The sequence below is a fragment of the Lactuca virosa genome, unplaced genomic scaffold, assembly GCF_052849685.1.
Source record: "Lactuca virosa cultivar CGN04683 unplaced genomic scaffold, Lactuca_virosa_CGN04683_v6 scaffold_20, whole genome shotgun sequence".
Classification (NCBI taxonomy): Eukaryota; Viridiplantae; Streptophyta; class Magnoliopsida; order Asterales; family Asteraceae; genus Lactuca; species Lactuca virosa.
The window spans coordinates 22,850-50,785 of NW_027629980.1; the positions used below are offsets into that span (position 1 = coordinate 22,850).

Genomic DNA, 27,936 nt, shown 5'->3' on the forward strand with positions numbered 1-27,936 from the left:
TGCACCTCCTATTTCTAAAAGCTGTCAATCTTATTATGATGATGAGGTTCTTGAAGATGAATCTGATTTCACTGATGAAGAGAGTCGAGACTAAAAGTAATAGTGATAACGAGGAAGAAAACACCACTAAAAATAACAAGATCCCAAGAAAGGGTAGAATGGTAATTTCTGAAGACAAATATGATGAAGGGGTAAAGTTAAGGTTAAGAGGAAAGACTTTGGATATGCAATATGAAAAAGAAACAAATAATGATTCTTATAATGGCCATGAAAATGTTGTTTTAAAGCATCAAAGTGATCAAGGAGAGAAAAATGCTCAAGGGCTGTTTTTGTTTAGTTAACATTCCTATTATATATCAACCATGTAATGGTTTTACTGTTGAGTATGAATCCACAGAAATGTTGAGTGTGAATCCACAGAAATGTTGAGTGTGAATCCACAGAAAAGCTGGTCAAAAATGGCAGGAACAATGTGAAGTTGTGAAGCCACAATTGTTGAATGAAGACCCAGTTGTGTTTTTTGACTACTTCTGATTTCCATCTCTATATAAGAGATTATTCTGTATTTGTAAAACTTGTATCTAGTGTAACACAGAAAGAGTGCAGATTAGCACCAAGAAATGTAAATTCCTAGTTACCGGTGGACGTAGGTCAGAGAAGGACCGAACCACGTTAAATCCCTCGTGTTCTTGTTTTTCATGAGCTGTGTGTGTTTAGAGTCGTGTGTTAAGTGTCTCGATCCTAACAAGTGGTATCAGAGCAAGGTTGTAGCTCCAGAAGGTGATTTTAAGTTTTTGGTCGAAATTTTTTTTCGTCAAAAACAATTTTGGTGTATACCGTTGGAAAGGTCTCGTTCCGAAGATTCCGAAAATATTTTTTTCTGAATTTTTTGACCACCGGAAGACGTCCAAATCGCCGGTCAAAGGTTACCAGAATAGTGACCGAAAAAACCAGTTTGGCCGGAGAAGACGACACTGTAGACCGGAGTTCCGCCGGAGAAGACGACACTGTAGCAGTAAGCTTTCAGAAAATTGCAGTTTAGCCCCTGAACTTTCAGAAAATTGCAGTTTAGCCCCTAATCTTTCAGAAAATGGCAGAAAGCAGTAAGCTTCAGATTGAGAAGTTTGATGGGAAATATTTTGGTTGGTGGAAGATGCAAATTGAAGATTTGCTCGTGCAGAAAGACTTGGACGCAGTTTTAGGTGAAAAACCGGAGGAGATCACACAAGCAAACTAGGAGACTTTGGATAAGAAGGCCAAGGCATTTATTAGACTGACATTGTCAAAGGATGTTGCCTTCAACATTTTGAAGGAGACCTCGGCAAAGGGAATTATGAAGGCATTGTCTAATATGTACGAGAAGCCGTCGGCAGCAAATAAAGTCTTCCTGATTCGGGAACTAGTCAACACGAGGATGAGGGAAGGAAGTTCAGTTACAGTACACATCAACAATTTGAACTCGATTTCATCCAGACTTGGGTCAGTGGGAATAAAATTTGAGGACGAAGTTCAAGCTTTACTACTGTTATCATCATTACCTGACAGTTGGTCCGGAATAGTTACAGCCGTTACTAGTTCTGCAGGATCGAAAGAGCTCACTTTTGAGGGAATTCGGGATTTAATTCTAGGCGAAGACGTCAGACGAAGAAATTCCGCGGAATCATCAAGTGAACAATTGAATGCGGTCAGAGGTAGAAGAAATAACAGAGGTAGTGGGAGCGGGAACAGGAGAAGGAGTCAGTCGAGGACTCGAAATGATGTGACTTGTTGGAACTGTAAAGAGGTTGGACATTTCATGAATCAATGTCCAAAAGACAAGAAAGAAGTTAACGTTGCAGTAGACCATTCAGATGATGATGTTTTGATCTGTAGTGTGGAGAGCAATGTGGATTCCTGGGTTATGGATTCGGGTGCTTCATTTCACGCTACCCACAGCCGTGAAGCACTGCAGAATCTAAAAGAAGGAGATTTTGGTAAGGTAAGACTGGCGAACGATGAGGTTCTTGATGTGACGAGCATAGGTGACTTAGTTTTGAAGACTCCAGTTGGTCCATGGACTTTGAAGGATGTCCGGGTAATTCCAAGTCTGAAGAAACAGTTGATTTCTGTTGGGCAGTTGGATGAACAGGGACACGAGGTTAAGTTCAGGAATGGGCAGTGGAAGGTTGTCAAAGGAAATCTTGTGATAGCTCGTGGACATAAGAAGGGTTCGTTATATATGGTCAGATTACCATCTGAGGGAGTAACCGTCCCAGTTCAGAAGAAAAACAAAATCCGGTTCATAGAGTCTCGTGGACAGAAGAAGGTTTGCTTTGCAGATGGCAAACCCAGAGTCACAGGTCAGATTCAGGTTGAACGTGTTTGGAACGGTTCAGAAAAACCAGTCAAGGGCATTCATAGCAGTGGGAGCAAGGGCTGTGCTTCAGCTAGAATACCCAGAACACAGTGGGTTAAGAGATCCAGTATTCCATCTGTAAAAGTCTCTCCAGATTATCTGCTTCACATGGAGAGTGTCGTTTGTTCTTAGGATGTTCCAGGATCGGGCAGTTGATTTCAGTGGGAGCCGGTGGAGACAGAGAACAGTTCAGTGGCAGACTTAGCCATGACTGATGTGTTGGAGCTAACGGAAGCTTCAACTAGCCTTCAGGTAAATTGAAGAGAAGGCCAGGGTAACTAGGAAGGAGTTAAGATCAAATACAGATGCACAGTTGAAGCACATGTGAAGATTGTTCCGTGGCTTCAAGTGGGAGATTGTTGAGTATGAATCCACAGAAATGTTGAGTGTGAATCCACAGAAATGTTGAGTGTGAATCCACAGAAAAGCTGGTCAAAAATGGCAGGAACAATGTGAAGTTGTGAAGCCACAATTGTTGAATGAAGACCCAGTTGTGTTTTTTGACTACTTCTGATTTCCATCTCTATATAAGAGATTATTCTGTATTTGTAAAACTTGTATCTAGTGTAACACAGAAAGAGTGCAGATTAGCACCAAGAAATGTAAATTCCTAGTTACCGGTGGACGTAGGTCAGAGAAGGACCGAACCACGTTAAATCCCTCGTGTTCTTGTTTTTCGTGAGCTGTGTGTGTGTTTAGAGTCGTGTGTTAAGTGTCTCGATCCTAACATTTACTTCACCTGCAACTTTGATGTTCTTTTACCAAAAAAAAAAAAGAAATTAGTAGTTTATACTGATTTTAATATAATAGTTGAATGTGGTTGCATAATGTTTGACTAGAATTTGTATTTTGTATGCCACTTTTTTAATATAATTATTTTGCAATTTTATAAAGATAATTTACGAATTGATATATTTTATTAAGCATAAAAAAGAAAAGAAGGGTAAATTTGTCATATTCAACATTTAACATATTTCAGTCAGAGGGTATTTAAGACATTTGTTGAATATTTAAAACTATCATTGTGTGAAAGTTTGGATACTTTTGATAGCAACTTATAACTTTTAATGCAGCTAAAACTTTGTTTATGATGAGTTAGTTAATTATGTATCAGGTGAAGTATCTTGGAGAAGATGGGGAAGATGTTCCTATAGCTGGTGCAGTTGCTATCTGCTCTCCTTAGGACCATTTGGTTAGTGCTCTGCTGTGCTCTATTATTCATCATAAATTGTATTTCAACATTCCAAATTAATATACGTATGTCACTGTTTCTTGCATTTAACCCTTATCATGATTTGGTAGCAATTGTTTATTTGTATATATCTATCTGTTGGCTGGCAGATTGGGTCTAGATTCATATGTGGCATGACTGTTCAAAAATTCTATGATAGGGCTCTTATTGTTGGTCTTCAATAGTATGCAAAACTGTATGTAGTAATGCTCATTTCTCACTTAAACACAATAGTAGACACTGTACTATACAGTGTTTTGGCATTTTAATTGTCTTTTTTTTAATGAAAAAGCTTTCATGTTAATTTTAGTTTCTAATTGCAGACATCAAACTCTTTTTTATCGACTTGTAGATTGGGATGGTATTCTAAAGGTATGTGAATAAAATGTGTAGTTTAAAATTTTAATCTGATTAATGAATTTTTCATTTACAAAACTAAAAGCTTAAATATAATAAAAAGGCAAAGCTCATTAAAACCCAAATAAGATTATATCAGAAAATATACTTTCTACTTATTATTAGAAAATAAAGTTTTATATTAATTGATATCGTGGAACTTTAAAAATGATTTGTGTCGTTACAAAATAACATAAGGAATCAAATTATTTCCACCTCTGACAAAACAAACAACTTTGTTTCTTCCAGTGGAGTGTACCATTCCTTTCCTGATTCCGTGTGTTTATGTTCTCATATTATTCTATCTGATTGCAGTAAATCATTGTTATTTCTTCATTTAATCTTTTTGGTTAGCTACCACCATATATTTTTTTAAACTTTTGGTTATTTGGAATATTAACAGAGTATTTAACACATAGTGATTATTTTCTATTTTTTTTTTCTAGTCACGTCGTATACGGGATTTTGACAATTATGCTACTCGTCTAGTTGGCAAGTTTGAGGTAAACCTATTTAACCATTTTAATATTCTTTCTTGCATAATTTGTTAATTTGATTTTTTTTGGTTTGTTGAAGAGTGTGGATACATACTATAGGCATTGCAGCAGTGCACCATATGTGACAAAAGTTGTAATTCCATTACTATGTATAAGTGCTTTAGATGATCCAGTCTGTACATGGGAGGCAATCCCATGGGATGAGTGTGGGTATGCTCTACTGTACTCCTTCATTTCATCCTCTTTGGTCTCATCTGATCTCATCATTATCTTTAATTTATGTTTATTCGAGCAAATAAAAACATTGTGCTGACTGTAACATGTCATGGAGGACATCTTGCTTTCTTTGAGGTTCTTACTGCATCTACTTTATGGTATGCTCTTAATTTTTATTTCAAGTTTCATTCTCAAAATTTGACCTTATTTAATGTACAACATTAATTTATTTTGCTTGTTGCTTTGATTTCCATAAGGTGGGTGAGAGTTGCTAATGAATTCCTTGGTGTTCTTCACTGTAGCCTCTTCATGCATACACAAAACAAGGTAAAAAAATTAAATTCATTATTCCTCTTTGGTAATTATTTTATATTATCATGATTTATTTAAGTGTAAAAATGTGTAATATATTATATATTCTGTGAAAGAATCCTCCGCATATTGGACCATAATCTTCTGTGGATCAAGGCCCATATGTGAATGTTTCAAATGGAATGGTTGCTGCAATCACCAATGATCCATCATCACCCACCGATAATGTAAAACTAAATGAAGAAGATCCATTTGAGATATAGAAAGTCAATGATCAAAGTGCTGCTGCTGCTGATGTACTTGTTGTACCAGATGCAACAAAATGTAGTATCTTCTCCGAGTGGTCAAACATCGGTCAAAGCAGTTGACTTGAATAGCATCAAAAAGTGCTTGTTCTAATGCTTTCAGATGAAATTGCAAAACTTTTCCCATCCCTGTTTAGGCAACCATCAGCAATATTGGTGCCAGGTGAATCTAATGAATCAGGATCTGCCTTGAGGATAGGAATTGTGTTGTCAGGAGGACAAGCACCAGAGGGCATAATGTTATATATGGGATTTTTGGTTAGGATTTTGAACTTCCATTTCCTATTGTTCATGTGGAAAAGTTACCTCCAAAATTAGCAAGTGGCAAATAGTTCAGGGGTTATTTCCATAACTTATTATTTACTATTCATAGTTTGACTATGAATAGTAATATAAGTGTGAATTTGGAAATGAGAATGGACGATGGTTAATATTATAGTAATATATATGTGAATTTGAATGAAGAATGGACGGTGGTCAAATATTAGGCGCCTTCAATTTTGGACGGCATATTTTTCTTCTCTTCACGTGTGATATTCTTGGCTATAAATAGCCTAGGCCAGAGAAGTTTAATATCATTGAAGTATATATAGAAAAGCATTACATATATATATACTGATACACCACCGTGTATTTTATCTCTCCCACTCTATTTGTAATCTCTTTCATAATCACTGTAAACACTGCAAATTATAGTGAATTGTTTCTCGGCTTCCTCCGCCCGTGGTTTTTTCCCCGATTTGGGTTTCCACGTAAATTCATGTGTCTCTATTCTATTTATTTTATTCGTATTACGTTGTGATTATTACGCTTTGATAATTTTTTATCCCATTCCGCATTGAGCTAATATTATTTAAGTCAATTTGGATCCGTCGTATTTTACAACAATTGGTATCAGAGCATCCGGGTTGTGATATTAGCTCGTCGGGATCATTTTATCAAGTAATTAATCATGACTTCGGTAAAATACGATATTCCACTACTGGATCGTAACACCCGATTTCCGTTGTGGCAAGTAAAGATGAGAGACATTCTCATTCAGATGGATTTACACAAGGCACTATTGGGTTTCAATAAGATGCCCGATACATGGACCGAAGAAGAAAAGGAGATGAAAGATCTGAAGGCTTTATCCCAGATTCGTTTGCACTTGTCAAACGATGTTTTGCAAGATGTTCTAAAAGAAACGTCAGCGGCTTCTTTATGGCTAAAGTTGGAGCAACTGTTGATGACCAAGAGCTTACCAAACAAGTTGCATTTGAAGCAACGATTGTTCAATCTCAAGATGATTGAAGGAGGCTCTTTAACTGAACATATATCCACATTTAAAGAGTTAGTAAATAACTTAGAGAATATGGATGTTCAGTATGAAGATGAAGACTTGGCTCTATTCTTACTATCGTCGTTGCCAGAATCCTATAGTCATTTTCGTGATACTATTATCTATAGCCGTGACACTCTAGTTTTAGATGAAGTCTATACAGCTTTGGATTCCAAAGAGAAGATGAAGCATATTACTGGTGGTGGTTCAAGTGATGCTAAAGCCGAAGGTTTGAATGCCAGAGGAAGAACAACAGAGAGAAGTAGAACTTCTCAATCTTCCAACAGAACCAGATCCAAGTCAAAAGGCAAACGAAAGTTTTGCAACTATTGTCACAAGAAGGGACATGTGCTTGAAGAATGCTTCAAGTTGAAGAACAAAGAAAAAGAGAAGACGGCAGCAAATGGTAAACAAGCTAGCACTTCGGGTGAAGCCGATCTAGCTGAGGTCGAAGGTATTGGAGAACTTTTGACAGTTTATTCAGATAAACTGGATTCCACTGGTGATTGGATACTCGACTCTGGTTGTACTTTTCATATGTGTCACAACAAAAGTTGGTTTTACACATTTGAAAAGGTTAACCAGGGCTATGTGTTGATGGGTAACAATACTACATGTCCAGTTCTTGGACATGGTTCAGTCAGGATCCGTATGTTTGACGGAGTTATTCGAACCATGGGGGATGTTAGATATGTTCCTGACCTCAGAAGAAACTTGTTATCTCTCAGTTCCTTTGACAAAAAGGGATACGAGTTTGCTGGTAAAGGTGGAGTTCTCAGGGTATTCAAAGACGGTTCCGACAAACTGAGAGTCGAACGAAAAACCTCAGATCTTTACTTTCTTGACGGGCAAACAATTTCGAGTGATGCTGCTGTTATGTCAAAGTCTTTTTTTGATCCAGATCAGTCCCGTCTTTGGCACCTTCGACTCGGCCATATGAGTTTTCAAGGCATGTCAGAATTGAGTCGAAGAGGTTTACTTGGTCAACAAAAGATTGTTGATTTGGATTTTTGTGAAGACTGTGTATATGGCAAGGCAAAACGAGTGAGGTTTGCAAGTGGTATCCATACAACGAAAGGACCACTTGATTATGTTCACTCGGATTTGTGGGGACCGGCTCGAGTTTCTTTAAAAGGTGGAGCTATTTATATGCTCACTATTATTGATGATTTTTCCAGGAAGGTGTGGTCTTTCTTCTTAAAAAATAAAGGAGACGTTTTCTCTACCTTCAGAAATTGGAAAGTTCAGGTTGAAAAGCAATCAGGTCTGGTGGTAAAGTATCTTCGTACGGATAATGGACTTGAGTTTTGCTCAGAAGAGTTTAATGTCTATTGTCAAAAGGAAGGCATTACTCGACATCGCACATTAGTCCATTCACCTCAACAAAATGGTGTAGCTGAAAGGATGAATCGCACCATTATGGAGAAGGTCCGGTGTATGCTTTCTAATTCCAAATTGCCAAAGTCTTTTTGGGCGGAGGCTGCTTCGACTGCTTGCTATGTTATCAACCGATCACCGTCACGAGCAATCGAGAAGAAAACTCCGTTTGAATTATGGTCCGGTAAACCTGCAAATTATTCAGATTTAAAACCATTCGGGTGTCCAGCGTATGCACGAGTTGACAATGGGAAGCTAGAACCAAGAGCAATCAAATGCGTTTTTCTTGGGTACAATCAAGGTGTAAAGGGTTACAAGTTATGGAGCTTTGATTTGAAGAAAATTATCATCTCAAGAGATGTTACTTTTGATGAGTCTGCTATAATTCAACCAGTTGCTGACTTTTCTAAAAGAATAGATGCATCAGATGTATCATACGAAGCAAATAAAGAGAATGCTCAAATGGAGGTGGAGCTTCCTACTTCACCTACCACTAATCAGAGTACAAATCAGCATCAAGATTCTTCTTTGTCGGATGAGCATGTTGTTGGTGAAGATTCAACACCTTCACAACCACAAGCTACTACTCCAAGCATTGCAAGAGATAGACCGAGAAGACAGATTATTCCTCCGAAGAGGTATGCTGAATCTGATTTGGTTGCCTATGCTTTTATTGTTGCTGATAATATTGAGTCTGCAACGAAGCCTGCGAATTATGACGAGGCTATCAAATCTGAAGACTCAAATGATTGGATGCTTGCTATGCAAAATGAGATGGAATCCTTGCAGCGAAACAGTACTTGGAATTTAGTTCCTATTCCGAAAGGGAAGAGACCAGTTAAATGCAAGTGGGTCTACAAGCTCAAGGAACCTGTCAACCCAAATGATAAACCAAGATACAAAGCTCGGTTAGTAGCTAAAGGCTACAGTCAGATTCCTGGTATTGATTACACTGACATTTATTCCCCAGTTGTCAAACATACTTCCATTCGTGTGTTGTTGGGGTTGGTTGCTTCTAACGATTTTGAGTTTAAACAACTTGATGTCACTACAGCTTTCCTAAATGGTGAGCTTGAGGAAGAGATTTTTATGCAACAACCTGAAGGTTTTGTAGTTCCTGGAAAGGAGAACTACGTATGCAAGTTGAACAAATCTCTTTATGGCCTCAAGCAATCTCCTAGACAATGGTACAAGAGGTTCGATTCTTTCATGACCAGTCACAAATTCAGCAGGTGCACCTATGATAGCTGCGTTTATTTCAAGAAATGTGACAATGGTTCAAAGATCTACTTACTGTTGTACGTGGATGACATGTTGATTGCAGCAAAAGATATGAAGGAGATTCAGAAGTTAAAAGACCAGTTGAAAGCTGAATTTGAAATGAAGGACTTAGGAGCTGCCAAAAAGATTTTAGGTATGGAAATTATTCGTGACAGGAAGTCTAGGATCTTGCATCTTTCTCAGAAAAGTTATATTGAGAAAGTCCTAAGACGCTTCAGTATGCACGAAGCAAAGTCTGTCAACACACCTTTTGCAGCTCATTTCAAGCTATCATCCGCTTTGAGTCCTACTAATGAGACTGATATGGCTTACATGGCACGTGTTCCATACTCTAGTGCTGTTGGATCTTTGATGTATGATATGATCTGCACGCGCCCTGATTTGGCTTATGTTGTTAGCATGGTTAGTAGATACATGGCGAACCCGGGGAAAGAACACTGGAAAGCAGTACAGTGGATTTTTCGTTATTTACGCGGTACGTCTTCTATGTGTTTACGTTTTGGTAAATCTAACACTGGGGTGTTCGGATATGTTGATTCAGATTATGGCAGAGATTTGGATAAACGAAGATCAATTACAGGGTATGTGTTTACTCTAAATGGTTGTGCTGTTAGTTGGAAAGCCCAGTTACAGTCTACAGTTGCCCTGTCTTCTACCGAGGCAGAGTACATAGCGATTACAGAAGCAGTTAAGGAAGATATCTGGTTGAAGGGGTTATTTGGAGAACTCGATGATAGAATAAAGGTGACCACAGTTTTCTGTGACAACCAGAGTGCTATCTTCTTGAGTAAAGATCAAATGTTTCATGACCGAACAAAGCATATTGATATTCGTTATCATTTTGTGCGGGATATCATTGAAAAAGGCGATTGTGTTGTGGACAAGATTCATACAGATTATAATCCCGCTGATATGTTCACTAAAAGTCTTCCTATAGCCAAGTTCAAATTATGTTTGGACATGGTGGGTGTTTCTGATCGCAGTTGAGCCTGAAGGCTCGTAGGTGGAGGAAGTATTATTTATTTTTTCGGAAATAATTTTTTCTCTATATAAAATTGCAGGTTCTTATGGAAGTTTTAGAGTTTGATGAGCTATAGGTTTTGACTAATCGTAAAGCATGACTTGCTTAATTTTGATGTCAAGGTGGAGATTGTGGAAAAGTTACCTCCAAAATTAGCAAGTGGCAAATAGTTCAGGGGTTATTTCCGTAACTTATCATTTACTATTCATAGTTTGACTATGAATAGTAATATAAGTGTGAATTTGGAAATGAGAATGGACGGTGGTTAATATTATAGTAATATATATGTGAATTTGAATGAAGAATGGACGGTGGTCAAATATTAGGCGCCTACAATTTTGGACGGCACATTTTTCTTCTCTTCACGTGTGATATTCTTGGCTATAAATAGCCTAGGCCAGAGAAGTTTAATATCATTGAAGTATATATAGAAAAGCATTACATATATATATACTGATACACCACCGTGTATTTTATCTCTCCCACTCTATTTGTAATCTCTTTCATAATCACTGTAAACACTGCAAATTATAGTGAATTGTTTCTCGGCTTCCTCCGCCCGTGGTTTTTTCCCGATTTGGGTTTCCACGTAAATTCCTGTGTCTCTATTCTATTTATTTTATTCGTATTACGTTGTGATTATTATGCTTTGATAATTTTTTATCCCATTCCGCATTGAGCTAATATTATTTAAGTCAATTTGGATCTGTCGTATTTTACAACAGTTCATATTGTTCATACTTCATATGATAGATTGAAAGTTGTATACAATTCAAAATAACTGTGTATCCAATTCAAACCTTTTCTCCCACTGCTTGGTGCAAATTACTTACAGGAATGCTGCAAAGGTTCCGGACATTCTCATTGTGCCTTCAGACCTCACATACTTTGTGAAGGTATCTAATGGATTAGATCTTTTAAATGGTTGTGTGAAGATTTTATTGATATATTATTGAGATATTTGTAGGTTTTGAGCTTGGAGGGGACAAGTGAAGGAGGTGAAGAAGTGAAATGCACGTGTGTGAATCCGGGAAGACTGGCGAGAGGCGAAGGCGGTGGTTACTTTGTTGAACTTAACTTCCATGGTACCCTTGACTCATCTTCTGCTTCAGTTATTCGTATATAGAAGCAACATTCAGACATGTGAACCCTAATCTTCTTTAACATCATTCTAACATGTGAACCCTAATCTTCTATTTGGCGAGTTCTTTAATTTTTATACATTCTATAATTCAATTGTGAGTCCCAAACCTAATGAGCCATTTGTTTCAGAACTTCTTACAACTCTTCCAACAACCATTTATGAACAAGATTCATGGGTTGTTGGAGGATTGGTTCTTACTGCAGGGCTTCTCTTTGTAAGGTCAGATTTTCAGCCTCTCTGCTATGCCTTTTCTTTTGATGTGGGCCCTGAGGCTATTTTCGTCATTTCTTCTCTCTAGTTTTATCTCCGTGACACGTGACAAATTATGTTAATTCTGCTCTTGTTTTGCATAGAAGGGTACTTTCGTCATTTCTTTTCTCTAGTCTTATCTCGATGACATGATAAATTAGGTTGATTATGCTCTTGTTTTGCACACAAGTGTATATTCGTTATTAGGTATTTTGCTCTCATTATTTGCATGTTATCTTAATTGATTTTTAAGTTCTAACTTAGTGTAGTACTAGGATTCCTTACAAGTTGCTAAATTCTTTGTTAATTTTCAGGCTAGAAATCAGAAGATTGGATAGAAGCTCGCAACAATGTGCTTCTTGCTGTTCCAGTATTCCTCTATGCTATTAATAACTACCTAAAGTTCACTAGCAACCTCCTTCCATGCCCTGCAACCTCTCAAAGTTCTTGCATTCAGGTTATTCTATTAGAAAGGAAATTGTCAAAGGAGAATTTAGTCATGGGTTTCTTTTAATGTTGTACATGTTTTGTTTTCTATATTAAATATTATGCAATATTAGCAATGTGTTACATTTACTTACTAATGGAATTATTATTTGTATTTGACATATTAGTACAATGAATTATCTTTATTGTTTATGGTATTTTATTTTGTATTATGAGACTTTTAATGTGTTATTTAATTTGAAAATTAGTAAATATATCAAAAAATATATAACTTTAAAAACATTTAAAATTATGACATGCAAAACTGTCTGTCGTCTTCCTTTATGACAGGGGCTTCCTTGATACGCATTGCGTGTAATAAACATGCGCGTCGTAAGGTTACGACACACAAATGCGTGCCGTCTTCCTTTATGACAGGGCCTTCCTTGATATGCATTGCGTGTCATAACTGTGCGTCGTAAAAGCGTGTCATAAATGCGCGTCGTAAATGTGCGTCGTCTCTCGTTATGACATGGCCTTCCTTGACACGCATTTGCGCGTCGTCTGAGCGTTTTACGACGCGCATTGCGCGTCGTAAAAGGCTGTTTTTCTAGTAGTGAACATACATAAAACTCGGACCCTCGAAGAGAATACAACTCAAGAATTTAGGTCAAATACAATATCTAAAGTTAGTGTCGTACAACGGCCGAACCATAATTAGACCTACCTTATACACCTAAGTTTTATTATGGTCCGACCGACGCACGACTGGACTTGATATGGTAGTTGGTAAACTAAACACAAGAGGAATTATATGGGATTGAAGAGATGGTTCCAAGACGTATATCTGATATTCACTGCATCGGAATTATGCAAAAATTTACACTAATTACAACTAAAATAGTCATTGGGACTCGCATTGTATGACTAACAAAAGTACTTCATACGACTTATACTTCCTTTAAACATGTTTATAATTGGACATAAAGCATGCCCATAAGACGAGTTACCCGACGCAATCCATGACCAACGCTTACTGAAACACCAACAAATATACCGGATCCAACACCAATTATAGACGTAGTGGTTATTGACGCACTAGTTGCACAATGAGTCGTAAACATATTGGCTAGCTGCATAATCAATGTAAACATATTGGCTAGCTGCAGAATCAATGAAAAACTCTGGATCTGGGCATGGTGGTAATGGAGGTGGAGGTGGAAGTAGCTCCCAAAATGACAACAGGAGAAGTTCAAGAACCTGTACTTACAAGGATTTCATGAACTACAAGCCCAAATTGTTTTGTGGAAATAAAGGAGTAGACAGTCTGACCCGGTGGATAGAGAAAATGGAATCGGTGTTCCATATAAGTTTATGTGCGAAGGATTTCAAAGTCAGATTTCCCACTTGCACGTTCGTTGACGCAGCTTTAACATGTTAGAATGACCATGCTAAAACGATGGGCATCAGCATCGCCAATTCCATGACTTGGGAGGATATAAAAATAATGTTGATTGAGGAATACATCCCTAGGGATGAAATGCAAAACCTAGGGCAGGAGCTTTGGAACCTTACGATCAAAGATTTCGAAATTGCATCTTATACTACTTAGTTTAATGACGTTTCTTCCTTATGCCTAGGATTTGTAACCCCAAATACAAGAAGACCGAGCGGTACATTTGGGTTTTGGTCGCAAATCAAGGGTCGGTCACTGCCTCACGACCAACCACTTTTAACAATGTAAAGCGCATAGCCTTCAATCTGACTAAAGAGGGTATTCATCAACGAACCATGGTTTAAAAAGGCTGACCATCCTAAGTATGGGAATAACAAACACAAATATGGTAGCGAATATATGGGGAATTCAAATGTAATGTCAGAAAAATGATACCCGAAAATTTTCATTTTTAAATTAATAAAATAGTAAACCATATCATTGTCATAAAACCAAGCTAAGCAAATTCTATTAATAAATAATCATTATCAGAATAAGTCACAAATTGCGGAATCGAATGGTGTGTGTTGTGTACTCATCCCGACCTCTTCCCTTTGGAACCAGAAGCACCTGAAACATAAACTAAAAAATCGTAAGCCAAAGCTTAGTGAGTTCCCCAAAATAGCACATACTATACATACATAAATAAACACATAATGGGCCTCGCCTGACCTCGAGCCTTGCTTGGTATACAAATCTGTCAGTCATCTGGCCCAGCCCGACATACATATAAACATATAATCATATAAACACATAACACATGAAAATATCGCAAAGATACATAGAATACAAAATGTTCATCACCGTCCGCTCGTGATCGGGCACCGCCCAGCAAGCATACGAGCACATGACACATGCAAGAGTCATGCAGACATCTAGCATCCTATCATAAAAAAATCATGGGCTGGCATTGGTGCCTTCGACCCGCTAAACATGGCAAGGAAACTCACCTCAAACTGCCGAATCGCACAAACAAAAGCTCAAGTAGCCGATCCAGAAAATCCCCGTGCTAACAACATCAAATAATACTAATGAATAATTGCTTCTCGACCCAAAAAAGTATTCTAGACCAATGCCCAGACCTTCATGGTAAAAGTCCATTTTACCCCTTTCCATTCTTTGCTAAAATCCAAAGTTCTATCCACTAGCATCATGAGTCCAAATCCCTTAAATGGCACCACAAGGCCCGATAAGGCCCAAATATCTAAATTGAACCCAAAAACCATCATGTACCTAACCGCGAAGGCCCAATATCCTAAAAGGCCCATAATATCCAATGGTCAACCATGGTCAAACTTTTGGTCAATGGAGAAAGTCAAAAAGGTCAAAACATTAAGAAAAACTGAACAGACTGAGCACACCCCTCGTACTCAGTTGGTACGCTCATCGTACATCGGCTCAACTCAGTATGTGATGCGTACTAGGAGGTACACCCCACGTACACACCCTGCTCCTATTCCACTTAGAAAAGGTCTTAATCCATTAAGCAAAAATGTCCAATGCCTAAATCTAGTTCCAAATCATGCCTTAATACATAAAGTCATTGACTTTGAGCTTTTACATGGCTCAAGGACCCAAATCCAAGTTCTAACTTTACAACTTCAAAAAAGGGATATACACATGCATGGATTGATATTATCCATCTAAATTGCATTTTTATGCATTTGGGACACCTAAAATGTCCAGATTTAAGGACCGAACTTCTGGAGCAAACTTATTCTCATAAAGGCAAACCAAACATAACAAAATGTGTCACAAACCACCCCAAACTAGATCCACTCAAAAGAGATGAAAAGATTAAATATTTTTACCTTCAATAGGTTGCAAAAGTTGAGTAACGTCCGGATCTCCAAGCTCCACTCCAAGTGATGATCCTTCAACAACCTCCAATCTCTTCAAAATGCTCAAGAACACTCCAAAATACCTCACAAGAGCTTAAGAACTCCAAGATGGTAGCTAGGGACGAGCTTAGGGTTTAGGAGGTATGGAGGCTGATAAGAGGCAAGGCTCAATGAATAAAAGAAGTTAAATAGGGTAATACCCTAGAAATTAAACTTTTTATCTGAAGGGAGTACGCCCCATGTTCGATGCATTTTATAAGCATCTTTTAGCACAATTTCCTCAATATTTCATTATAAAATGCTAACTAACTCTTGATTTTTCTTATGTATTGTGTGTTTCGTGATTATTTTCTAGAAGGCCCATACTCCTCACGTTTGTTATCATTTTCAGGGCAATTCGGAGCACATGGATGATTACGCGAGTTCGGGATGCGTTAGTGGATGCTTTGAAGCTTAACTGGAGTCTAAACTAAGGAAGGATGCCGAGGAATGATCGAGAACATCTTGGAAGGAGGAACAACGATAAAAAAAAGACAACAATGAATACATGCGATCGCATGTCTTATCCTTGCGGTGGAAACTTTGATCATGCTCGCAGCTTGACTTCGGAGATTTTTCGTGCCAAAAATTCAAATAGATGAGAAAAGACTGTTTATGCGATCGCAACTACACTCCTTGCAATCGCAACTTGCTTACATGGAATCGCAAGTTGGCCAAAATGCTTCAAAAAGGCGACGTACTTCATTTAAAAGGCTTGAGGCGCGTTTTCCTAAAAACATGCGAGTGCAACTTCTGCACATGCGATCGCATGCACGTCGTTTTTACTGTTGGACGAATAAATAGACCCACAGACTTGTCTAGTAACCTTAATTGGCGACTGTTGATGATTCCTAGGTGATTTTCAGAGACTTTCAAGTGAAAAATGCAGATCTAGGGGATACGATTCGATTTCTTTTCATTTTTTAGTAAGATTTATCGTTTACATTCCGTTTCTACTATTTGTAATTCGTTTTTAGCCATGTCAGGCTAAAAACTCATATTTCAGTTTCGCAAGATGTAACTTTTTCATGCGATTAATCATTAGGCATGATGTTTGACTGTGATTACTGTTTAGTTTGATAAATTCTATGTTTAATTGAATGTTTGATTTTGATTTCAATTTCTGTTGGCCGCTTTAATTGTTTGTAAATCATTCATGTTAACTAATTGATTAGATTCGTAATTGTGTAGGTTAATTAGTAAAAAGTAACAAGTATTGGATTAATTTTGTGTTTAGGATTAACTCTACTATGAATTGATCAAACATTTTTTTATGCCTCCGAGCTTATGATAGGTATTGGACTTTATTGGGAAATTACATTGTGTTTAATGCAACTTTGCTTTGTTAATCAAGGACTTATTTAGTTAATTTGGTAAAAAGTTAGGTTTTATTCAAAGAACTTATTTTGATTAAATGATTTTTGTAATAGAGGTCATTAGAGCTTGTTAATGAACTTCAATACCAATTTAAACAAGTGCACAGTCAAGTATTGTGTTGAAAGTTAATTACATGAATAGGGGAGTCATCGCGGAAATGAAATTGCTTTCTCCTATTGAATTTTTCTAATCCTTAAATTGAGTTATTTCCTTATAAGTTTCTGCTTTTATTAATTTAAATTTTCAAAAATAAACCGCCCTTCCCCTTTTACGTTTTATATACCTGTTAAGAACTAATCTGTGTCTTACGCAAAGAGGCATAAACTTTAGGACGTGTCCCTGAGGATCTGACCCTTTTTACATGTACTACCTGTTAGTGCGAAAGAGCATATTTCTATTTTTTTTTTAAATCGTGCGAGACAGCGGTTATAACATCCCGCGTACCCCCTAGTACGCCCGACATACTCAGAAGGCATCCATAACCCATCCAACCACTACGACCTGCGTACTTGGTAAGTATGCCCCGTGTACTCGACCAAGCACCAAAACACTTAAAATTTCGATCGACAATAACTCCTTCGTTCTAAGTCCATTTTCGACGTTCTTTATATCCACGGAAAGGTAAGGAGAAGCTCTATACTTATATCAACTTATCCTCACCTTAAGATTTCTCGAACAAAACCCAACATTCATAAAGTTCCGAACTACCAAATCACCGATATACCCTTGGGCTCTAAAACACAATCGAACACTCGGATCACTTAATCTATAATACCCTCATCCAAAAAGGGCAAGTTCTCTATTCCCCCAAGGCTAGAAGCCTTATGATAACTGAAGATTCGAGCCAATAAAATAACATTGTGGAACATATTGAAAGGTTGAAAGTTTTGTTGACCAAGATTTTTTTTATGGTAACATCCTGAATCCCAGGTATAATATTTAATTAGATTATATTCATTTTGTCAGGGCAACTCAACGAGTTGGAGGCCCCAACTCGCCTAGTAGAGATCAAGATTGCCGCATGATTTTCAGAGTCTACTCGATGAGTTGTGGGACCCGACTTGACGAGTAGGATCTGAGTGTGAAAACCCTAATTTTCAGGGTTTGCACCCTATTTAAAGGACCTTAATCCCTTTACCTCACCACCCGTATCACCTTAACACGCTGAGAGAAACCCTAATCGATATATTACCATCTAAGAGAGAGAGAGAGAGAGAGAGAGAGAGAGAGGCTAAGATTGTATGTTTTAGTGCATTCTTGGAAGGAGTTTGAGGAACAAAAGGCTTGGAACGAGAAGGAGCCCTTATATCTAGTATTCTTTCAGTGTTAGCTACCATTTGGAGGTAAAAAGCTATCACCTTCACCATTTGGTTGTTAGATCTCTTCACTAAGGTCTTCTCTTTGAGTCCTTTAGTTGTTTGATAATGCCTTGAAGCTGAGACTTCAGATCTGGACAATATGAGGTCTCTTAGGCCAATAGATTCAAGCTTTATCAAGCTTTTGACCAACTTTCATGCATTAAACCCTTTAGTGAGCTTTGGGTTGGCAAACTTAGCCTTAGATGCCATGCATGGATGTAAAGTTTGCAGCATTACGTGGTATTTCAGCCTTAGATGGCTAGATCTAGAGTATGGGGCCTTAGTTCTGCTTAAAAACGTCTGAATGAGAGAATGGAGTGAAGGGACTCGACGAGTTGGTTAGGGTTTTCCCCGATAGTCTCGACGTGTTACAAACTCGGCGAGTTGGTGAGACAACTCGACGAGTTAAGTTGGATTTTCCCGATAATTCAGGGAAACAAAGGAACTCGACGAGTCGCATAGATGCACTCGACGAGTTGGATCAACATGGACTGTTGACTCGAGTGTTGACTTCTGTTGAATTTTAGGGTTTGGTCAAGTTATGGGTTATGGAGACCATGGATGGGTAAAATGGTCTTTCACCCTTTCTGAGAGTTATAAAAGGAGTTATCTTAACATCTTTGGAAGTCGTTGTTATAAATTGTTAATTAGAGATATTTATGATATGTAGGCGGAGTCTAGATCGATCATTGAGTACGAGACCTACTTGCTTACTTACGAGGTGAGTCTTCTAACTATACTTACATGGGTGGTAATACTGTGTAACCGGGGGGTCTTATATGCTTATACTGAGTTATGTGATATCATGCATTTTGTCTTTGTGATTTATGTTGTATATTATTTTGTGCCTTCTTGAGTTAGGACTGGAGGGTCCAACCCAAGTTGTGATACTAGAGGGTCTTCACTGAGACACATTTATCGGAGGGTCCTTATCAAGATATAGCCATGAGAGGCTAATTATTTACGTGTGATATCTTGGGAAACTCACTAAGCTTCGTGCTTATAGTGTTGTGTGAAGTGTGTTTCGGGTACCTCTCAGGATCACGGAAAGGCATCGACATGATTGTACACACCAGCTAGAGATTATAATTTTTTAGTATTCTGGGATATTATCAAACGTTTTGTTGTCTTATGCTTTGAAAAAGTTATACATTTGTGTTTTGGAGAAATGTGAGATTTGGTTTTATGTGGTTTTAAAAATGAAAATTTTATTTGAATAATTTAGAGTGTTACAAGTTGGTATCATAGCCTTGGTTTGAGGGATTCGGATGTACCCTCGGTATGTCTGGACTCAAACTGAGGATTTGAGAAATTTTTTCTAAAAAGGAATGATTTTTTTTTCTAAAACGAGTGAGTGCTTTTAAGAGAAAATGAGATGGAGCAGTGTGTACAATTAGCCAGAGCCGAACGATGATTTCCCAAAATACCATTACTTGTGTACGTTATGAGATATTTATGAGATATTAGAGTTGCATGCTAGAGGATAGGCTAGGTATTTCATAAATTTAGAGCTAGAGTTGCTTGATTCATGATGCCTTAGCCTAGGGGATGCTATTGAATGATATTATCTGCTATTTGCTCTGTGCATGTGCTGAGTAGGAGTACCTAGCAAGAATTTTTTTAGAGAGAGCTTTGAGTCGAGGAGTAATCTTGGAGAGATACCTAGGAATGCATTGATAAATCTATTGAGAGAGTAGTTTGATATCCATAAAGGGTAGAGTACTTGTGAATTAGGATCCTAGGAGGAGGACTTGGGGCGACTATGGGTTGGTGTGGAAGGTAGTATTGGGCCCGTACTACTGAAAGCACCGGATCTGTATGCAAACCAAGTACGAACCTTAGGATACTAAGGAGCATGTATGGGTGGGTAATGGCGTATGTACTTGAGCTAGTCTCTGATGATTTCGTGTTTGTGTTTCAGAGACACTATGGTGATTACCCGTAACAACCCCGGGGGCAGTGGTACCATTGACGAGGAGATCCGCAGGATCATTGCTGAGGAGTGGTTGCAGCTATCAGGGAGGCCATACTAGAGATGTTCGGGTCTATTAAGACCATGATGATTGAGACATTTGATGAGCGTTTTGTTGTTGTCACAGAGGATGATGTTGCCGCAGCTACCGCAGTTGTAGCTATTACGAGGCCACAGGGGGGTGACTCGTTGTTGCTTCGAGAGTTCACCAACACGAAGCCACCAGAGTTTGATGGGACCCAGGACCCGATTGCTGCTATGAGATGGATTTCTGATATTGAAGGATGTTTCTATACTTGTTCATGCATGAGACTCTGAAGGTTCGATTTGCGATGAACCAGCTTTGCTTGGGAGCGAATGACTGGTAGAGGTTTGTGACGACTGATTATTCTCCTGCAGACCATGCCGCAGTGACTTAGGAGAGGTTCACACAACTATTCTGAGATGAGTACGTTCCCCAGGTGGATAGGGAGCGATTGGCCTAGGAGTTTCTGTCTCTCAAGCAGAAGACAGAAACCGTAACAGAGATTACGAGGAGGTTTCATGAGAGAGCGTTGTTTTGCCCCGAGCACGTGTCTACGGAGCAAGCACGTGTGAGCTGGTACTTGAGCATATTGAGGCGAGATATTTAGGATTTAGTGGCGAACTCTTCATATCGGATATTGGCTGAGCTACAGACCAATTCCAGGAGGAGGGAGATTGAGCTGGAGTTTCAGGTTAGAGAGGAGGGAGAGTCTCAGGGTAGAGACAAGAGACCAGTACAGTCGCAGCTGACAACCAAACGGGCTAAGCTCGCTGATACCAGAGCAGGGGGCCAGAAGGGCCGCACTTGTGGCAAGTGTAGAAAGAGCCATGGGGGATCTTGCCAAGCAGGGATTTGCAACAAATATGGCAAGGAGGGGCATATGGCGAAGGACTGCCCCAAGGGATTTGAGGTTTGCTTTCATTGCAACTAGACCGGCCACCGGAAGGCCGAGTGTCCTCAGCTCACTCAGGGATCAGTCCTGGCTTCTGCTGTTGCTGCTTTGCGCGAACTGATGGTCGGCCGGTGAATGCCGAGGCTCCGAGAGCTCGTGGGAGAGCTTTCCAGCTGACCGTGGAGGAGGTCTGCATAGAGCCTGACGTTGTTGCTGGTACGTATTTCCTTATTTATATTATTTTGAGATTTGTTTATGCCTATATTGTGTTGCATATATGTACTCTTCTTGTGAGTTATGTGCCTGCCTTGGTGTTATTTGACTCTGGTGCGAGTCGATCTTTCGTGTCCTTATCCTTTAGTCGTACATTAGTGTTAGACGCGAGGCGTGGAGTCGACCGTTGATGGTTTCTATAGCCGATGAGTATGCGGTTTTTGCCACTGATGTATACCGGGGATGTGTTTTAGAGATTTTTTCGGTTGAGTTTCTGATAGACCTGGTGTCGATAGCGATGGGTGATGTATGTGTCATAGTAGGCATGGATTCTTGAGTCGGTTTGGAGTCGTGATTGACTGTGAGAGTCAGATGGTGACCATACGAGACCCTAGTGGGGGAGTACTTACTGTTTATGGCGAGGGAACTAGATCGGGATAAGCTTTTTGTTCTGCCACGAGGGCAAGACAGAGTCTACAACAGGGATGCATGGGCTTTTTAGCATATGTGATGGATACACGGGTTGCCACCGAGAGACCGAGTTCTATTTCCGATGTTCCCGTGGTATGTAAGTTCCCAGATGTTTTCCCCGAGGAAATGTCGGGTGTGCCTCTTGAGAGACAGGTGGGGTTCCTTGTGCCACTTGAGATGCAGGAGTTGTCCTCGCAGTTCCAGGAGCTGCTGGTGAAGGGTTTTATTAGACGGAGTAGCTCATCGTGGTTAGCACCGATCCTTTTTGTCAAGAAAAAGGATGGTTCACACCGAATGTGCATCAACTACCGGGAGTTGAACAAGCTGACGGTCAAGAACCGTTATCCACCACCGAGGATCGACGATTTGTTTGATCAATTGCAGGGGGTGTCTTGGTTTTCCAAGATTGATTTAAGATATGGGTATCATCAGATGAGAGTCTGCGAGGAGGATATTCAGAAGACGGTCTTTCGAACTCATTATGGGCATTACAAGTTTGTGGTGATGCCTTTCGGGCTCACCAATGCATCAGTAGCATTCATGGACCTCATAAACTGGTTGTGTAGGCTGTTCATAGATGACATTTTGGTGTACTCAAGGTCTAGGGAACGGCACGAAGAGCATTTGTGGGAGATTCTTTGGGTGTTGAGGATTGAGAGGCTTTATGCCAAATTCTCCAAGTGTGATTTTTGGTTACGAGAGGTCTAGTTCTTGGGACACCTCGTTAACCGGAATGGGATTTTGGTCGACCCGGCCAACATTGAGGCAGTTATGCGATGGGAGGTGTCGAGATCCCTAACCAAGATCAAGAGTTTTCTGGGTCTGGTAGGTTACTATTGGAGGTTTATCAAAGATTTCTCCAAAAATTTTGTTCCTCTCACCAGATTAACCATGAAGGGTGTTACTTTTGTCTTGGGGCTCGAGCAGCATGATTCATTCGAGACTCTTCGCCAGAGATTGTGTGAAGCTCCAGTGTTAGCCCTTCCGGAGGGAGTATAGGACTTTGTATCTATTTTGATGCATCCATATCGGGGATGGGTGCCATGTTGATGCAGAGGGTGCACGTGATAGCATATGCGTTGAGGCAGTTGAAGCCTTACGAGACGAGGTATCTCACCCATGACCTAGAGCTGGGGGCAGTGGTATTCTCTCTCAAGATTTGGCGCCAATATCTTTATGGTGTCCGATGTCCCATATACACGGACTATAAGAGCCTGAAGTACCTTATGGATCGGCCCTACCTGAATATGAGACAGAAGAGGTGGTTGGAAGTAGTGAAAGACTATGACTGTGAGATTTTGTATCACCTTGGCAAGGCTAATGTGGTAGCTGATGCCCTGAGTCGTAGAGTAGTGAGTGCTCCGATCTGAGACGTGTGCATGAGGATGACAGTGAAGACTCCAGTCTTACATACCATCTGAGAGGCCCAGGTGGTGGCCATGAGACCAGAGAACCATAAGAGAGAGCAGGTAATCGGACATATTTCTGGGTTTGAGACTGATCGTCGGGGGCTTATGACCTTCCGTGGGCAGATATGGGTGCCATATACGGGTGGAGCTCGACGTATTTTGATGGAGGATGCCCATAGGTCGAGATTCTCGATCCATCCTGTGGCCACCAATATGTATTTGGACTTGAAAAGGGATTATTGGTGGCCTTGTATGAAGAGAGATGTGGCATGGGTAGTCGAGAGATGTTTGACCTGTCATCAGGTCAAGGCAGAGCACCAGCATCCCCATGGCCAGTTGTAGCCTTTGGAGATTACCCTATGGAAGTGAGAACAAATCTCCATGGATTTCATTACCATGTTACCGAAGACTACACGAGGTGTCGATGCGATATGGGTGATTGTAGATCGGTTGACGAAGAGTGCTCACTTTCTGGCTATAAGGGAGAGCTCTTCAATGGAGAAATTAGCCGAGATCAACATTCAATAGGTGGTGGCATGAAATGGGGTGCCAACATAGATAGTGTCAGATCGGGATGTGCATTTTACTTCCAGGTTCCGGAAGAAATTTCATGAGGAGTTGGGTACCCGACTGCATTTCAACACCGTATACCACCCACAGGCAGACAGGAAGAGTGATCGAACAATTCAGACGCTCGAGGACCAACTTTATGTAATCCAACCACACCAACTAACCCAAACAAGAAGAACAAAACATAAAATCCTAGATCTAGAAGAATAACACATAAAGATCGGAACTTGAAGACTCACAATGGTCCAGAATATGTGCTAGAATATGGAGGAAGAGCTTGCTCACTGGTTCTAAACTTAATGGAAACCTTATTCTCCTTTAAGGCCTCAAAATCACCATAAAAGCTTCAAAAACTCAACGGTGGGGGGGGGGTAGGGTTTGGTTGGAGTGAAAGGGAGGTGATGGAGTCCAAGGGTGTGCAAACCTTAGCCATCACATCCCTTAAATATGGCGTGAAAAATTACGGCTTTACATGAAGGTGGTTTCTACGTCGTGGCCAATATCTTTCCACATTGTGGCGTCTAAAAAGAATGTGTGTGTTATCTGGTGCCGCCACGTCATGGTGATAACATCACCATGTTTTAGCCACCACAAATCTTGTATTTTTAAGCCTTAATCACCCACAACCACAAAAGTAATTATATATACCTGGAACTTGGTGTTACAATTTATATAATAAAGAGATATGAATTTGACTACCAACTCAAAAATTTGACTGGACATGCATGAACATGGTGAACCACCGATTCATAAATTTGACTGCACATGCATTCTCTAAACTAACATGAAAACATGGTTGTTGTTAGCATTAGTATTATACAACCAAAAGTGACAAAATTTTATAGAAATTTTGACACCAAAAAAAGTGTTTAGCAGCACATGTAGTAAGTTTCAAATACACCACATGTAGTAACCTTCAAAGGACAAATTCCACAAACTATTTAATTATTTTAGGTTGACTGGCTTTTCAGTGTTGCATCCTTCATCATTTTTGGGCACAAGTCTTTTCACAAGTTTTATTTTTAGGATTCTTTCAAAGTCTTCCTCCTGGCAACAATTGGTGGCACTCTTCCCACTACTTCTTGCTTCTCAACATTCATATCATATTTATTCGATGGCTTATTGGAGCCCCATCCTTCACCATTCAAAACTTTATTTGTAACATCCTCACTCACATCCATTGGTGCTTCTTTAGTCACATTCATTGACACACCATTCCTTCGACCTCATTGTCCTCCTTCACTCATCCATCATGACCACAATATGAAATTAGTGTTCTTCACTCATCCATGATCCCCTCAATCTAAAAGTACAAGCTCTTTTCCTACACTTGACAACAAGCCTTAGTTTTTTTTCCAAATCATAGTTCATGCCTATTATGAACAACATAATTGCATAGCATGTGCTTAATTTATTCAAGGCTCTCAAATATTATACCTAGAATTGGCTTTTGTTACTTCCATTGTAAATCAATCTTATACCTAGAATTGGCTTTTGTTACTTCCAAATCATTTCCTATCAAGTAATACTAAGGATGATTCTGAAAGGAGTATTAAAGTTTCTCAAACGCTTCCCTAGTTAATCTTTCTATAAAAGCTATACACTCACCATAATCCTTCCTAGTAAAATCCATATCTTGTAAACAAGAAATGAGCACCTCCAACATAAGGGCATGGATATGTAATAAAAACACCGTTAAAATTCACATCGATTTTCAAATAAATACCTCCATGACGTTCTTCACCTATGCAGTTCTAAAAAAAAAAAAAAAAAAAAAAGAAAAAACCTAAGATCAGAAAATATGTTCTTCGAGCCACTGCTCTTACACTTAGCCGAAACCCTAACTATAATCCAAGTTAAGAGTAACCATTGTGTTGGTCTCCTTAAATATGAGGGAAAATCAATAGCCTTTCTCATTTAAGTTTATATGCACATGTGGAATTAGTTACGTTGAAGGATGCAACTTAAAAAACCTCCACATCAACATATTTAAACGGTAAAGAATAGAGAATGAACAAGTTCCCTTAATAAAAGTCTATATATTATGTTAGTTAAATGAATTAAGAGGGTAAAAAATATTGGGTGACCAATTAAGAACAAAAGTGAAACTTTATAGGGTTTTCATTTCAACAACCCTAAAAAAATTGATTGCTTTTTATAAGACAAAAGACATGTTTTTTCCACTTTTTACAGAATATGGAAAAGAAAGTAGCTTCAAAAATTAAAAATCGTTTCTAGCATTTAGCTTTTAAATTTGGCCTAATGTAAGTTGCAAACACATTTTGGCATATTCACCCTTTTCTTAGAGGGTATTTGGATAGGAAAAAACGAGAGTGTTTATAGCTTATTGATTATCTCTACCGCTATAAGCTAAATTTAAATATTTGGATAGAAAATACTAAAAATCAGTTTATTCTGGTGAAATAAACAAAATAAGCTAATTTTAATAACCATCACACATTTCTTATTGCTTACTTCTAATCCAAACACTTTTACAAAAGTTGCTTTCTCTCACCACTATAAGCAAATAAGCTATAAGCTAGTTTATCCAAACATCCTCTTAATCTTTGCTTTGGGTGGGATTGTTCATTTTTCGAGTTATTGATTAGTTTCATCGGCTTATTCTTAGTCTTTGCTTTGGATGGGTTTGTTGTAACGTAACAACACATAATACGATCCAAATTGCCATTCAAATAATTAAAGAAACTTTAAACTGTAAATATCCACTAAACGTTTCTCACACCACCTATGTGGGACTCAAGTTTTTGTGATAAAGACTATCACCAAAATTTTGCTTTCTAGCTTCTTAGTGGAAAGCCCCGCTTTTAATAAGTTGTTCAAAGACAATAATGTGGGTATGTGAAACGACCTACAACATCATTTCATTATGTGGATACAAAATATCTTTACAAGATATTGACATTGCAAATGTGTAACTCTGATTGATTCGAATAATCTACACCTATAAAATTAAATATATCAGGAAGGTAATCTGTGGGTACAAAATTTGCATCCAAAAATCACAAAACCAAATTTGAATTCTAAGCAGCCAAAGATAGGGGTGATATTGTATTTGTACCCCTATGTGGATCTACTTAATTTTGAATAAAAATTAAAAAAAAAATCCTAATATGTTTAAAAATAAAGTTGCTTTTAACCTTTTCTTTAATTATCTTCATAATGTTAGCATGTGACATTATGTAGATGCTCATGATAGAAAATTAATGACTAAAGATTTTACGCTTTAGAACTAACGGCCCAGGAGGTGATAACAAAGATATGGATGAAATAAAGTTTCTAAATCTTCTTTTCACTTTGTTCATACCTTACAAGAATATGCGAGGAGCATTCATTTTTATAATCTCTTAAAGTAGCCATCACAATTGGTGTATCTCTAAAGTAACTTAATTAGTCGTCCGATAAATAAGATTGATTTATGAAGTAAAGCACACTCCACTTCGCTCTCTATAAATGTATATGTTCCCTCTTGTCTTCACATAACAATTAATGTATCCCATCTTTTAGAAGATTAAAAGTTTTGTTGATTGGTCAAGATCGCCTTCATGGTAATTTTTCCAATCTCAAGTTTATGAAGTTAGATTCATTTTTATTTATTGTTATTTTTTAAATTAGAGTAAATTATAAAATGGGTCCCCATGGTTATGTATTTTTCTTGAATCAAATCCCAAGTTTTCAATTTGGACAAAGACCCTCCATAATGTTTGTTTTTGTCACCAGAATGATCCCGAACACAAAATTACCCTTATTATATATATATATATATATATATATATATATATATATATATATATATATATATATATATATATATATATATATATATATATATATATATATATATAGGGTTAGGTTATTTTTTTTCTTATATTTATTGTGTGCTAAAATGCACCAATAGGAATTTAGTAGATTAAATAATTATTTAATTAAATAAATATATATATTAAATAATTTCCATAGTTATATGTATATTAAATGATATCCATAATTATAATTCTCTTTTTATGGAAATTAATTAAATCTGTCATTAATGTCAGCAATAACATTCTTTAAGAATGAATTCGCATCTACATTTTTTTATATGA

The 27,936-nt window shown here is 38.3% G+C and overlaps 1 long non-coding RNA gene across 1 annotated transcript; it reads left to right on the plus strand.

Moving 5' to 3' along the window:
* The first annotated feature begins 3,949 nt into the window (after positions 1–3,949).
* On the plus strand, positions 3,950–4,708 carry LOC145142337 (uncharacterized). Its single transcript, XR_013723404.1, has 3 exons — positions 3,950–3,998; positions 4,469–4,525; positions 4,599–4,708. It is a non-coding gene; the product is annotated as an uncharacterized LOC145142337 (long non-coding RNA).
* Positions 4,709–27,936: the final 23,228 nt, after the last annotated feature.